The sequence below is a fragment of the Microcaecilia unicolor genome, chromosome 7, assembly GCF_901765095.1.
Source record: "Microcaecilia unicolor chromosome 7, aMicUni1.1, whole genome shotgun sequence".
Classification (NCBI taxonomy): domain Eukaryota; kingdom Metazoa; phylum Chordata; class Amphibia; order Gymnophiona; family Siphonopidae; genus Microcaecilia; species Microcaecilia unicolor.
In genome coordinates, this window is record NC_044037.1 from 272589067 (window position 1) to 272604724 (window position 15658).

Consider the following 15658-nt stretch of genomic DNA (forward strand, 5'->3'; position numbering starts at 1 on the left):
TCTCCTTTTCTGATTTATTACCCATAAAATGTCTTCTGGCATTTCACCCAACATCCCCCCCCCCTTCCCACCCCCCTCCTTACTGAGTTTGTGGCATTAGGATTCCACAGAGGTTTCCCTCCAGGCTGTGTAAGATTCCCAAGTCTTTAGGTACTTAGCCATACGTCCTGTCCTCATAGCTGTGAGATTAGACATTAATTGAATGTACTCCAATTTTTCTAACACAGTAGATATATCTGGCAGTCTCAGCTTCCTCCATGCTGCTGCTAATACTAATGTGCCCGCCACAAATGTTTGTGTGGCAAATTGATGTATATGCCGTGGTACCTTGGGCGGCCGAAGATGTAGCAAACAGTATTCCATTTTCTGTTGATATTGTATAGCAGTCACTGAGCTGATAAAGTCTATGATACTTGTCCAGTATCTTTGTGCATATAGACATGACCACCAAACATGAAACATATCCCCATCTTCCCCACATTCTCGCCAACAACTTGCCGAGCTTAATCTGAACATTTTAGCCAAGCGAGCGGGTGTATAGTACCAGCTATATAATATTTTATGTCCATTTTCCACCATCTTGCTGGACACCGATACCCGGAGCAAGGACTTAAATATCTGTGCCCATTGTGGGGGATCATATGTTGTTCCTATTGCTAGCTCCCATTTTCGTGTATAATGTTCCACTGGACACTCCCTTGCCAACAGAGCTCCATAGATTCTAGTGATACTCCCTCGACCACCCCCGCCCGTCATCCCCTTTTCCAGCTGTGTTTCTGTTAACTCCAGTTCCTCTCCCGCAGTTCGTTTAAGAAAGGTTTGCACTCTATGGTAATGAAAAGCCTGTAGCGGGGAGAGCCCAAAGTCCTGACATAACTCCTGATATGTGGGGATCGTCTCTTCATTACACATTTGTCCCAATTCACACAATCCCAATTCTTCCCAATCCTTGTATATTCTATCGTATCTGCCCAGGCCAAATTGAGGGGCAAATCTAAGGTAAGTGTGTTGAAAGTAGGTGCGTTCTGGAAAGAACTGTTCCCTGATCTTGCTCCAAACTGCCAAAGGCCACTGTAGGAGAGAGGGGCTTCCTCTAATTACCTCCCTAAGTGTACGTTTAGGCAACCATAGAATTGCTCTAAGTGGATACGGACTTAGCCAATGTTGTTCTATGCTAACCCATAACTTCTCTGTGCTCTGATACCAATTAGCTAATAGTCTAAGGTGTGCCGCGCAGTAATAATCATAAAATGACGGGACTCCCATACCCCCTTTATCTCGGGGTTGATACATCGTATCCCGCCTCACCCTGGGTGGTCTTTTTCTCCAAACAAAGGAAAAGACTCTACCCTGCAAGCCCCGAAAGAAGCTATCTGGTATCTCTATTGGTAATGCCATAAACAGATAAAGCAGTTTCGGAAGTATGACCATCTTGATAGCATTGATTCTGCCTACCCATGATATTGTCAATCCCTCCCATCGTTCTATTTCCTGAAATAGTTCTCGCACCTTCCCAGGGAAATTGTATTCAAATAAATCTTCTACCCGACGAGGTATATTTATCCCCAGATACCTAATATATTTATTAGCCCATTTATAAGGGAATCGTTTTTTCAAAAAGGTTAGGATAGAGTTTGGTATATTTATGTCGAGTGCTTCAGATTTATCAAAGTTAATTTTAAAGCCCGACAGCTCACCATATTTTTGTATCTCTTCTCCCACCACCGGTAAGGCTACCCGAGGATCTTTTAATGTCAGCAAAATGTCATCGGCAAAGAGAAGTATCTTAGTTTCTATACCCCCTCCCCGAAGGCCCCTAATCTCTTCATTCCCTCGGATTCTAATAGCCAATGGTTCCATCACCAATGCGAACAGTAAGGGCGACAGTGCGCACCCTTGTCTGGTGCCTCTTTGTAAAGAAAACGGGCGTGTCAGCATTCCATTGACGCGTACTGCTGCTAATGGGGTCTGGTAGATGAGATGTACCCACTCCATGAACTTCCCTTCTATGCCCATCCTTTCAAGCACCCCGAAAAGAAAAGGCCAGCTGACTCTATCGAAGGCCTTTTCTGCGTCCAAAGATAATATACACAATTGGGAGTTAAGTATATGGGCCCCTTGGATCACTTGTAGTGTTCTCCTGATGTTATCGAACGTCTGACGGGTATGGACAAAGCCCGTCTGATCTTCATGTATAAGCTGTGGGAGAATTTTCTGGAGTCGTGTGGCCATGATCTTTGTAAATATTTTGTAATCCACCCCTAATAAAGAAATGGGTCGATATGAGCTGCATAATTGGGGGTCTTTGCCTGGTTTATGTAGAACCGTAATTGTGGCCATATTCCATGTAGGGGGCAAGCTCGTGTTTTTATCTAATGAGTTAAACACTTGTAGTAACAATGGGGCAAGTAGCTTTACATAAATTTTATAAAATTTGGGAGTAAACCCGTCTGGTCCTGGGGTCTTATCTGGGGAGAGTGCTCGAATTGTCTGCTCCACCTCCTCTAATGTGATGGGTGTGCCCAAGGTTTGCGCAGCCTGTTCCGGTAACTTTGGGAGATCTACGTTCGCCAAGTATTCCCTTATTTCCTCTTCTCCTCCTCCCTCCTCTGCCCTGTATAATTTTTGATAGTATCGTCTAAATGCCGATTCCAGGAACTCTGGTTCCGAGTGTATCCCCCCCCCCCTGCATCTCTAAGTCCCCCTATCATATTCCTATTGGTGTGTTGTGCTAATTTGTGGGCTAAAAGCCTGCTTGGTTTGTCGCCAAATTCGAAATGCATTTGGCGTACTCTCTTTAATTTTTCCGCTATTTCGGCTAACTCAAGCTCCTGCAACTGGGTACGCAGTTCATATGCCTGTCCCCTTAATTGTAACGGGTTTTGAGCTGCCCCCTCTTGCAGTTGTCTTTCTACTTGTGTTAACCTCGAACGTAGATCTTTGTCTTTCGCGCATCTTTCCTACCAGCATTTAGAACGCAACGCTATCAAATGACCTCGGATCACTGCTTTGAACCCTTCCCATACCATGGTCGGAGATGTCTCCTCAGTATCATTAAATTGGATGTATTCCCTGATATGTTGCTCTATCTGTATTATGTTTGCTGGGTCTGACAACAGGGCGTTATCCAAGCGCCATAGCCTCCTTGGCCCCGGCGGGCCCACCCCCCGGAGCCGCAAGAGCACCGGGGAGTGGTCCGACCAGGTCCACGGCAAAATAGAATGTTCTCCTATTGCTCCTAATAGAGATGAGTCCCCCAATCACATATCAATTCGGGATGCGGATTGATGTACTGTGGAAAAGTATGTGTATGCCCTCTGGTTAGGATTGTCTCTCCGCCAGTAATCCTGTAGTTGCCAGTGGGTTATAAATTCATGAAATTGCCTTCTATCACTTGTTGCATAGTTTATCCTTCTTACCGTATTGTCTAATTGTGGGTTCAGTGTAAGATTAAAATCCCCTCCGATCAATAGGGACCCTTCAACGTGTCTGGTAAGTATTTGGTCTAGTGCTTTGAAAAATTCCCCATGTTGTGAGTTTGGGCCATATATATTCACTAAAGTATATGTTCGCCCCGCCAGAGCAAAGACAATCAGCAGGTAACGCCCCCCTTTATCCTTGATAACTTTTTTAATCTCCCATGGCTTCCCCCTACCAAATGCTATAAGGACACCTTTGCTTTTCGTGTTATCTGTGCTCGAGGCAAAGTGCACAATAGGATATGCTTTGTGTGTGCATAGTCGCTCATATTTGGTTTTTAAGTGGGTCTCCTGTATCAACCCTATGTCCACCCATGGCGCTGCAGTTCCTGGAACAACAGCTGTCTTTTCCTGGGTATATTTAGCCCCCTGACATTGAGCACCAAACACTTAATGTCTCCCATGCCTTTTAATATACATAAATCCTTTCTTTATCCTCTCCCGCCCTTTGATTCATTATCTTATAATCAGCCTGCATCCCATGCCATGCTAAATTGTTTCTTCCCCATCCCCCACCCCCCCTCCCAAATTCCCCTCTCCCTTCCCATCTATAAGGTTTAGGCATCCCTTGTAACTCCGAGGATGCCTAGTCTAGGAGGAAGGAACACCCTGTCTCATTCCAGTCCCCCCACCGCAACAACAGCTTCCCAACTTTCTCTTATTGTCCTGAGCTGATTAACAGCTCACATAATTAACCTTTAATACAACTCTTATTTAACATCTTATAACTTTACCAACAATAACGTCCTTGTTTCTTCAGGTAATTCTAGTTGCAGATTGTTGGCGCTGCAGTCTTCTCGGTCCCTTTCCAACCCGTTGCCATTTCGGTGGGGGTGGGTGAGATCCAAGCTTTGGTCTGTTGCTCGTGTCCGGCCCAGTCTCTGTGGTCGTTGTCTCCGGGAAAAGTTCTTGTGCTTCCATCAGTGATCTAATTTGATGCTGCTTCCCATCTTTATAGAACACCAGTGCAAAGGGATGCCTCCATCTGTATTGGATCTTGAGATCTCTGAGATGTCGCGTGAATGGTTTCAAGTCCCCTCTCCGCTTTAGCGTCGCCGCCGCCAGATCTTGGTATATTTTGATATTATATGAATCCCATTTAAATTCCTGTGTTTGGCGTGCAAGTTTCAGCACTTTTTCTTTTTGCTTATAGTTGGTGAAACAGGCAATAATATCTTTTGGTTTATTGTTGCGCATTGCTCCTAGTGCCCTGTGTGCTCTTTCTATCTGGATAGACTCAGGCTCCACCGTTTCGCCATTCGCTGTGTACAAGTCACGCACTATTTCCTGAACCACCTTCTCACAGTCCTGGTAAATTGGGGTTTCTGGGAGGCCCCGGAATCTAAGATTGCTGCGGCGCCCCCTGTTTTCTAAGTACTCTACTTTGTCCAGCAGCTGTTGTTGGTCGTTCTGCAGCCCCACGACCTGCTGGTCCAGCGACCCGAGAGCCTCACCTTGTGCCTCCACCTGCGCTTCTGTCTCTTCCAGACGTGTTCCCAGCTCTCTGATCTCTCCTCTCAAATCAGCCCCCATTGTCGCCACCTCTGCCCTTAGGGCTTTGAGATCGGAGCTGATATTTTGTAACCACTGCTGCAGGCTCAGTTGATCCATCTCAGAGGGCTCTGCCTCCGCTTGTTTCCCCAGCTGGCTGCCCTGAGACTGGGCGCTTCCCGCCTCCGTGAAGCTCTTCGTTTTTCTCGCGTCTGCCATCTTGTTTGTATGTTGCAGTCCTGCTCCCTCGAACGCAAACCAAGATAAATCCACCCCCGAGGACGGCGGTTGCATATGCGGATTCTCGTTCTGTTCGCTATCTGGTGAGTTGTATTTTTAGCCCTCCAGCTTTGCTTAAAAGCGCTAATTTCGCCGTTGCCGCCGCGGGGAGACCGGAGCTAATCTTTCAGGCGTCCATCTAGGTTGGTGACGTCACTTCCTCCACTACATTTGGTTTTCATGTGAATAGGAGAAATATCATCCAGTATCTTCAAGCTACATTTCCTCTAGTTTTCTTCAAAACACAGAGGGTCTGCAACAGTCCGATACTGATCAAACTTATCTAAAAAAAAAAAAGCCTCATCTATTTTCCCTCTGGGAAAAAACTGTACCTTTTTCCCCCTCATAAGTTGATCTCATTTCATTTTAAACCGAAGCATAAAATGGTCAGGCCAGATCATATTTGGCCAAACAGCCTCTGAGAACATAATCTCATTGTGCTTCAAAGCCCCAAGATGTGATTAAGTAAACAAATCTAGATGATAGCCTGTCTCGGGGAGTAGTTTGTGATGGTGGTAAACAATAATTTAAAGCCTCTAGAAATGAAAATAGGTCACTCACTTTAGTATCTGTATTATCCTCTAAGTGAATATTTATATCACACAAAATCAAATTATAAGGAATTCCATAGAATAAAATCAGAAATCTTCCGTTGCTGATAAACAACACCTAGGAGGACAATAAAACTCAAAACGGGTACGAGAAATAGACTGATAGTAATCAGACATTGGACAAGCAAAAAATTTCAAACCTGGACTAACAGTAGTCTAACCTCCCCCCCCCCCCCCCCCCCCCCCCCCCCCCCCCCCCCCCCCCCCCCCCCCCCCGTTTACTAAGCCACACTAGCAGCTGCAGTGTGCTAATGCCGACACTGGCCATTCACTTTGAATGGGCTGTGACGGCATTCCCATATGGCAGCCACTAGCATGGTATAGTAAACAGGAGGGGGGAGATAAAACTTTTACCCTAAAACTAAATGTAATAGCATACCCCCACCTTTCTCCTCACATGATAGGGAGGCGATTTATAACCCGTAGGGCATAATTCATTAATTACAGGATCCTCAGAAGAAAGAAGACGTGTTTCTGATTTAAAAAATTAATAAATAAAACAACAACCTGACTGATGTTCATCTAGCCAGTCCTTAATAATATGAGTTTATTACAAACAAAATTTGCATACTCTCATAGTTATATAAAATACACCTTAAATTAATTCTTAAATTATTCAGACCTCTCCCTTTAAAAAACCTATGCTGACATTTCTGTTTAGAAGCATTAAGCACCTCAATTTGTCTCGGTAAAACCGCAGCATAATCGGCCAAGAATCTAGCTGAAAGTAAATAATTAAACTGTATAGTGGAAGAGCTTATAAAAGAGGAGTGACATTGCAAAACAAAAAATGTTCTTCCCATTAAGAAACATAACCCCCCACCCAACCTTAAGTAGCAATATACATGCTCATAACCTGTAACAATCCATTTTGAATGAATAATGCAACCAGTTGTATAAAAAACAATAGCACATGTGTTTCCAGCTCGCAAAGTGCAACCAAAGGGGTTCACAAAGGGTCATGTCGCTTTGGCACACCCCCATCGGTGCATCACTTGAGATGCAACACCTCAGAGGTAAGCGTCTGTTTCAACCCCCAATGCTGACATCATCAAATCACCATGGAGGCAGCGAGTATGATGGTGAAAAACTGTTGCTAGATGGAATACCACTGCATATTTTAGTCTTGAATAGAGTCAGGGTAATGGCAAAAGATGGATTGATGCCTCAAAATGGATATTATGGTCCCCTAAGATTATTAGCCTCTGATGAAACTGTCAAATCAGAAAGGAATTGATGTAAAGTCCAAAGGGAGTATAAGTGGTCTCTGGGTGCATGATACATCAAGAGAAAGTGAATTCTATTTGTCAAATCTTAATTTGCCAGGAAGCACTCAGAACCTAATCCTTTGCACTATCTGCAACTAAGAGGAAACTGAGAATATGAGATGAAGACTGTTCAGTCTCTATTCCCTAGTTTTACTTGAAAAATAAAAGAGAAATCTGGGGGATCAGGTTGCTGAACAAGGGGTCCATAATTATATAATAACCACGTTCAGTGGTAAAGACCTGATCATTCACCTCATACTTATCATTTTTACAGTGTTATTCAGCATATGCAATGACATACAGTAGGGATAAATAATCAGATACAATATATCTCTGTGTCAAAGAATTTACAATCTTGTAGTTAGCTAATACAATAGGTGATAAAGAAGGGCATTTTGGATATGACATCCAAACGCACAAATCAAGCCATTGAGATATAGGAGAAGCCAGAAGCTATTATTAAAAACAAAATTATAGAGCACATCCGAGGACATGGATTACTGAGACCGAGTCAGCACGGCTTTTGTGTGGGGAAATCTTGCCTGACCAATTTACCGTATTTTTCGGACTATAAGACGCACTTTTTTCCCCAAAATTTGGGAGGAAAATGGGGGGTGCGTCTTATAGTCCGAAGGTAGCGATTCCGGATCGCCCTCCCCCCCGAGTTCGGGATCGCCCTCCCCTACTCACGTCAGCGATGTTCCCTGGTGGTCTAGTGACGTCGGGGCAGGAAAGAGCCCCCTCTTTCCTGCCCAGCGCGCTGCTCTCCATCCTCCTCCGTCCTCCTGTATGCTGCCTGACGGTCTCGGCGAGATTCAAAATGGCCGCCGAGCCCTCCCAAACCCACCCAAAATCTACTGTACCCAACTGCAGGTGTCGCCTACATGTGGGCACAATGGGTTTTTGATACATAGGCGCCGACTCCGTGGGTGCTGTCGGTGCTCGAGCACCCCCAATATTTTGACCTGCCGGAAGTTCCCTTCCCAGCCAGCCTGACCTGTCCGGTGCCCGCCCTCTTCTCCCTCAACAGTCCTCTGCCCTCGCCTTCCTGTGTGCCACCCAGAATTTAAAAGTAATCTTACCTCGGGATCCCGGCGGCAGCAATGAAAGGCGAGCAGGCTCAGCACTTCAGCCTTCCCGTCTCTCTCAGCTCAGCTTTAGCCTCTCCTCATAGGGAAGTCATCCCATTCCCTTTATCACTTTTGTCGCCCTTCTCTGCACCTTTTCTACTTCCACTATATCTTTTTTGAGATGAGGTGACCAGAATTGGGGGTGGGAGTGAGTCATTGACCACTGGGGAAGTAAGGGGGGTAATGCTTTAATCCCTCCATGGTCATTTATGGCACCTTTTTAAGACTTAGTCATTATTGAAATAAGTCCACAGCAAAATATCCATCTTTTAGCCCTGGAAGTTTTGCTTTGTTCCATTACAGCAGAACAACATTCAAGTTGTGGGAATCTTCCTCCCTCAACTTGCCACAGGCATGTTCCCTGTGATTTGGATGCATTGCAGACAAACTGCATAGAAATGTCTTAAAAATTTGTTTTGAAAATAACGATCTGGATGTTTTGGCAAACAAAATCTCCAAATACCACTTTGTGCTGCTTTTTGGACGTTTTTCTGTTTCAAAAATGAGCCCCAAAATGACTCACTCAAAGTCACAATGAGCGTCAGTTGCATAAGCAGGCGTTACACCTGGCTTCCCTCAGGTTTTCAGGATACCCACAATTAGATAGATTAGTATGCAGTGGAGGTAGGGAATCCAAATTTCTGTCATGCATAGTCATTGTGGAAAGTCTGAAAACTTGACTGGCTGGGTGAATCCCTGAGGACCATGTTTTTTTTTATTTTGCTCACACCTTTTTTCAATAGTAGCTCAAGGTGAGTTACATTCATATACACTGGGTATTTCACTGTCCCTGGAGAGCTCACAATCTAATTGTGTACCTGAGGCAACGGAGGGTTAAGTGACTTGCCCAAGATCACAAGGAGCAGCAGTGGGATTTGAACTGGCCACCATGTTGAGAACTCCTGCTCTAAACACTAGGCCACATCCTCTCCTTTCATGCCTTATCACATCTATTGATTCATATATTTTAAAAACTATTTAAAACCAGCATTATCTATAGTTTATTTATACGTGCTATACTGCCTTAGCTGACAAGCAGGTCAACAGTTCACAGACTACAAAGAAAAAGCAATTCGTAAAGATTTCTAAATGCAGGAGCTCTAAACCATCTGAATTTTAAGTCATAAAAAACAAACTTATTCCAGGCTGCCAGCAGTGTATCACATCACAGTGGGTCACATTTAAACAAAACTGGCAATGCAGAAAATAGTTGCTTGAACCCAAATTTCTTTGATCCCAAATTTCTCATGCCCAATACCAGTGTTTGAAACACTCTGCCTGCCTCAGGGGCTCTCTTAAATTATTTAAACATCTGCTATTGCTCATACATTGCTTGGCAAACTTCTCAGGTCACACACAGAGCTTTTAGCCCCTCATACTTTTAATGAATGATTAACCACGTATCACCGCCAGCCCTGGAAGAAGCTGCACATCTGAGCAAAAGAAGTTTCATTTTCGGCTTTTACAGTACTAGAGATGTCAATTTTACAGCAGTTTTGAAACTATGTTGACAAAGGGAAGTTGATGCTGTGTTGCTAACTGCTGCACTTTTTGGATGCAAAAAGAAGGTAATTCATTCATCTTTATGGCTTTTGCAATATTGAAAGGAACCCTGACAAATACATGCCATACTTAGCCATGAAGGAGATATTCCACTGGTGTAGCAAAAAGCAGTGGCATTCCTAGCTTGTTGGCCACCTGGGGTGGGTCGTCGCTGCACCCCTCCAATGCATCACCTCCCCCAGAGACCACACCCCATGAAGCACATCACCTCCCCCCCCCCTGACCTTTCCTCCTAGCAAGGGGATGCAGGGAGCAGGCATGTGGCTGTTGGCTCTGCTAGTCCCCTGCCCCAGAACAGAAAGTAACATCAGAAGGGTTAGGGGACAGCAGAGCCGACAGCCACATGCCTGCTCCATGCATCCCCTTGCTAGGAGGAAAGGTCGGGGGGGGGGGGGGGGGAAGTGACGTGCTTCATGGGGTGTGGTCTCTGGGGGAGGTGATGCATTGGAGGGGTGCAGCGACGACCCACCCCAGGTGGCCAACAAGCTCTGCTCTGTGTGCCTGCTCTGTGGACCCCCTTGTTGTCTGCACTTGGGGTGGACCGCCCCCACTGCCCTGCCCTTGGTACACTACTGGAAAAAGGACATCAGCTTTATAGTTTATAATTTATTAGAAGACTTTCTATACTGCCTTTTCTAGATAGGTCAAAGCCATATATGGACAAAAGAAAATATGAAAGAGAAAGGAACACCGGACCGCCCCCACTGCCCTGCCCTTGGTACACTACTGGAAAAAGGACATCAGCTTTATAGTTTATAATTTATTAGAAGACTTTCTATACTGCCTTTTCTAGATAGGTCAAAGCCATATATGGACAAAAGAAAATATGAAAGAGAAAGGAACACCATCATTGAAAGTAAAGAAAAGCAAAGACCACAAAGCATTCATTCAAGAGATAGAACATGCTAACAACATAACTTAAAAACACTCAGAAAGAGACAAACTGCTACCTTGGAACAGACCATTGTCCCAGGAAATAACAGCCCTGTAATGGGGGGAACGCCTGCTCAAAGAAAAAAAGTTTTTAGGGTAGCCTTAAATGGTTTAAACAGAGAGAACCCATGTATTGATTGGGGAATGGAATTCAAAAGACAGGGGACCAAGAAAAAAAGAGGTGGAAAGCCTGGTAGATTTATAGTGGGCTGTTTTGGGCGAAGGGAATATCAAACGGTGGGTGTCCATGGTGTGAAGCTGTCTAGCAGGAGTGTAAGGAGAAATCAAATTGAAGAGATAGGATGGAACACCCAGGTGAAGTGCCTGAAAACCTAAGCATACAAGCTATGTTCAGGAAGCAATGATACACTCATAGCTATTCATGCTGAAGTCTCAGCGCTGCGTACATCTAGTAGCGCTATACAAATGATTAGTAGTAGTAACAGTAGTAGAATGTCTGTTGCCTTTGGACAGATTAACCAAGTCTGCCCCTCCCACAACATCGCCCTCCAACCCCAGCCCCAGAGTGCTAGGTAGGCCCCCCTGACCCACCCCAGGCCTACCTTTTAATCCCTGACAGCACCCCCTCAGTCCTGCCCCTAGCGGTCAGCCTCACAAAATAGCTGCTGTGACCTCTCATCGCAGCCTTGCAGTTACCGCAAAATAGAAAATCATTTCACTCTATGAACATGCAGGTTGCGTGTGTTGCACAGTGGGAAATTGTGGATGTGTGTGTCCGCTACCCAGGTTCCATCCATGATGCCTACATTCTTCAGCATTGAGGAATCTACCACAGGTTGGTCTGAGGGGAGATGACCGGCGGCTGGCTCCTAGGTAAGCATTACAGGGATTTCCGAAATCTATACCACCTCCTCCCTCCTAACCTTCATCACACTCCCTACCTCTAGATGCCTCCCACAACCCCAAACCATTACCTCACCTCAACAAGGTCACCATGCCAGCCTATGCACACTCATGTCTATGATTCTACTTTCCCCCACAGATGACAGAGGCTAACCCCAGCGAACCTGGCTCATGACTCCCATAGTCCATCCCCAAAATAAGGCAGATGAGGAGAACAAGAGGCATAAGAGCACCTACACCATCATTGAACACACCTTTGCATAGTGTATTTTTGAGCGGCAGAAACATTTATCCAGTGGCGTTCCTGGGGGGGAGGCGGTGGGTGCGGTCCGCCCCGGGTGCACGCCGCTGGGGGGCAGAGGGAGCATGGAACGAACGAAGGACAAGTGCACACGGCACCCCCCCCAGCGGCGTGCACCCGGGGAGGTTCTTTCACGGGGGGGGGGGTGTCCTTTCACCAGGGGGGGTCGCGCTGCATCCAGGGGGCGGGGCGTTGCACCCAGGGGGTGGGGCGCATCAGCGATCCACCCCGGGTGTCAGCCCCCCTAGGAACGCCACTGCATTTATCTTCAAAGATCTATGACTTATTCAGTACGCCCTTTTTCAAAACTTTTTTTGGGGGGGTATTTTCGTATATCGGAAAACATTTAGTTCTTTCTTCTGTTATGGTCTTCTGGTTTTTGAATGTTTTCTAATAAATGTTTTTTCACCATTTGGATATCATATCAAAAATGCCGTCCATGGTGTACTTAGATTTCTGCAAGGCCTCTAACCCAGCTCTGCATAGGCATGTTATAGATAAATTTAAATTCTTGGTATGGGCCCTAATATGAATAATTGGGTTGGAGTTGGAGGCAATAAAGGGTAGTAGTAAATGCAGTTTTCTCTGAAGATAGGGTTGTTACTAGTGCTGTACCCCAGAGATTGGTCTTGATCCAGTATTTTTAAACATTTTTCTAAGAAACATTGCAAAACTGCTGTCAGAAAAATCTGCAACACCCTGGAAGATGTGAATAACATGAGGAAGGATCTACCAAATTTTGAAGAATTATATAGAGCTTGGCAGCAAGATTTAATACTAATAAATGCAGAGTCATGCATTTGGACTGCAAACCCCAAGGGAATGGTACAATATAGGGGGTAAAGTAGTCTGGGACATATTGTACCTGAAAACCATAACTGGTAGAAAAGGCAGCAGCAAAGGCAAGAAAAATGTTTGTGTACATTGGGACAGCAATGATCAGCAGGAGAAAGAAGGAGATAGGGCCTCGGCATAAGTCTCAGGGGCCCTTTTACTAAGCATCTACACGTGCCCAACGCATGTCAAAATGCAGTTACCGCATGGCTCCTTTGGTAATTTCATTTTTGGCGTGTGTCCAATACGGGCGTCCGAAAAATAATTTTTATTTGTGAATGTGCGTATCGAATGCGCGCCAAGTGGCACTTGATGCGCATAGGTCATTACTGCCCGGTTACCACATGAGTCTTTACCACTAGGTCAATAACTGGCAGTAAGGTCTCAGACCCAAAATGGACGTGCAGCAATTTTGATTTTGCCGCACATCCATTTTTGGCAAAAATTTTTAAAAGGCCTTTTTTTTTACAGGCGTGCTGAAAAATGGTTCGGCGCGCACCCAATACCTATGCCTACACTACCACAAACCATTTTTCAGTGCACCTTAGTAAAAGGACCCCTCAGGGCCCTGTTTACTAAGCAGCGTTATACGTGCATTAACATTTTTATCACACGTTAACCATGTACGTGTGTTAACCATGTATGTGCCTACAATATCTTTATAGGTACCTACATGGTTAGTGTGCACAGTAAGTGTAGGCATGCTAAAAAACACTAACACACTTTAGTAAACAGGGCCCTGTCAGGGGCCCTTTTACTAAGCAGCGGTAAGCCCACTGCGGGCTTACTGTGCACCAATCTGGAACTACTGCTGGCCCAACACAGGCGTTGGCAGTAGTTCCATCCCCAGCACGTGACACTTCCAGCACTAGTGGAAATATTTAAAAAATATTCCCATGGGGGTTATCCAGCAGCAGGGGCGTTGCTATGTGGGGCCACGGGGGCCTGGGCCCCCATAGATTTGGCCCTGGACCCCCCTGCTGATGACCCTCTCGACACCCCTACCGCCAACCCGCCGTCGCCTACCTTTGCTGGCGGGGGACCCCAACCCCCGCCAGCCAAGGTCCTCTTCTTCCTTCATTCTGTTTCTGAGTCTGACGTCCTGCACGCAACCCCCGCCAGTCGAGGTCCTCTTCTTCCTTCGGTCTGTTTCTGAGTCTGACGTCCTGCACGCAACCCCCGCCAGTTGAGGTCCTCTTCTTCCTTCGGTCTGTTTCTGAGTCTGACATCCTGCACGCAACCTCCGCCAGTCCAGGTCCTCTTCTTCCTTCGTTCTGTTTCTGAGTCTGACGTCCTGCACGCAACCCCCGCCAGTCGAGGTCCTCTTCTTCCTTCGTTCTGTTTCTGAGTCTGACGTCCTGCAGGCAACCCCCACCAGTCGAGGTCCTCTTCTTCCTTCCTTCTGTTTCTGAGTCTGAGGTCCTGCACGCAACCCCCGCCAGTCGAGGTCCTCTTCTTCCTTCCTTCTGTTTCTGAGTCTGACGTCCTGCACGCAACCCCCGCCAGTCGAGGTCCTCTTCTTCCTTCCTTCTGTTTCTGAGTCTGAGGTCCTGCACGCAACCCCCGCCAGTCGAGGTCCTCTTCTTCCTTCAGTCTGTTTCTGAGTCTGACATCCTGCACGCAACCCCCGCCAGTCGAGGTCCTCTTCTTCCTTCGGTCTGTTTCTGAGTCTGACGTCCTGCACGCAACCCCCGTCAGTCGAGGTCCTCTTCTTCCTTCGTTCTGTTTCTGAGTCTGACGTCCTGCAGGCAACCCCCACCAGTCGAGGTCCTCTTCTTCCTTCCTTCTGTTTCTGAGTCTGAGGTCCTGCACGCAACCCCCGCCAGTCGAGGTCCTCTTCTTCCTTCAGTCTGTTTCTGAGTCTGACATCCTGCACGCAACCCCCGCCAGTCGAGGTCCTCTTCTTCCTTCATTCTGTTTCTGAGTCTGACGTCCTGCACGCAACCCCCGCCAGTCCAGGTCTTCTTCTTCCTTCGGTCTGTTTCTGAGTCTGACGTCCTGCACGCAACCCCCGCCAGTCCAGGTCCTCTTCTTCCTTCGTTCTGTTTCTGAGTCTGACGTCCTGCACGCAACCCCCGCCAGTCGTGGTCCTCTTCTTCCTTCGTTCTGTTTCTGAGTCTGACGTCCTGCACGCAACCCCCGCCAGTCGTGGTCCTCTTCTTCCTTCGTTCTGTTTCTGAGTCTGAGGTCCTGCACGCAACCCCCGCCAGTCGAGGTCCTCTTCTTCCTTCCTTCTGTTTCTGAGTCTGAGGTCCTGCACGCAACCCCCGCCAGTCGAGGTCCTCTTCTTCCTTCCTTCTGTTTCTGAGTCTGAGGTCCTGCACGCAACCCCCGCCAGTCGAGGTCCTCTTCTTCCTTCAGTCTGTTTCTGAGTCTGACATCCTGCACGCAACCCCCGCCAGTCGAGGTCCTCTTCTTCCTTCGGTCTGTTTCTGAGTCTGACGTCCTGCACGCAACCCCCGTCAGTCGAGGTCCTCTTCTTCCTTCGTTCTGTTTCTGAGTCTGACGTCCTGCAGGCAACCCCCACCAGTCGAGGTCCTCTTCTTCCTTCCTTCTGTTTCTGAGTCTGAGGTCCTGCACGCAACCCCCGCCAGTCGAGGTCCTCTTCTTCCTTCAGTCTGTTTCTGAGTCTGACATCCTGCACGCAACCCCCGCCAGTCGAGGTCCTCTTCTTCCTTCATTCTGTTTCTGAGTCTGACGTCCTGCACGCAACCCCCGCCAGTCCAGGTCTTCTTCTTCCTTCGGTCTGTTTCTGAGTCTGACGTCCTGCACGCAACCCCCGCCAGTCCAGGTCCTCTTCTTCCTTCGTTCTGTTTCTGAGTCTGACGTCCTGCACGCAACCCCCGCCAGTCGTGGTCCTCTTCTTCCTTCGTTCTGTTTCTGAGTCTGACGTCCTGCACGCAAC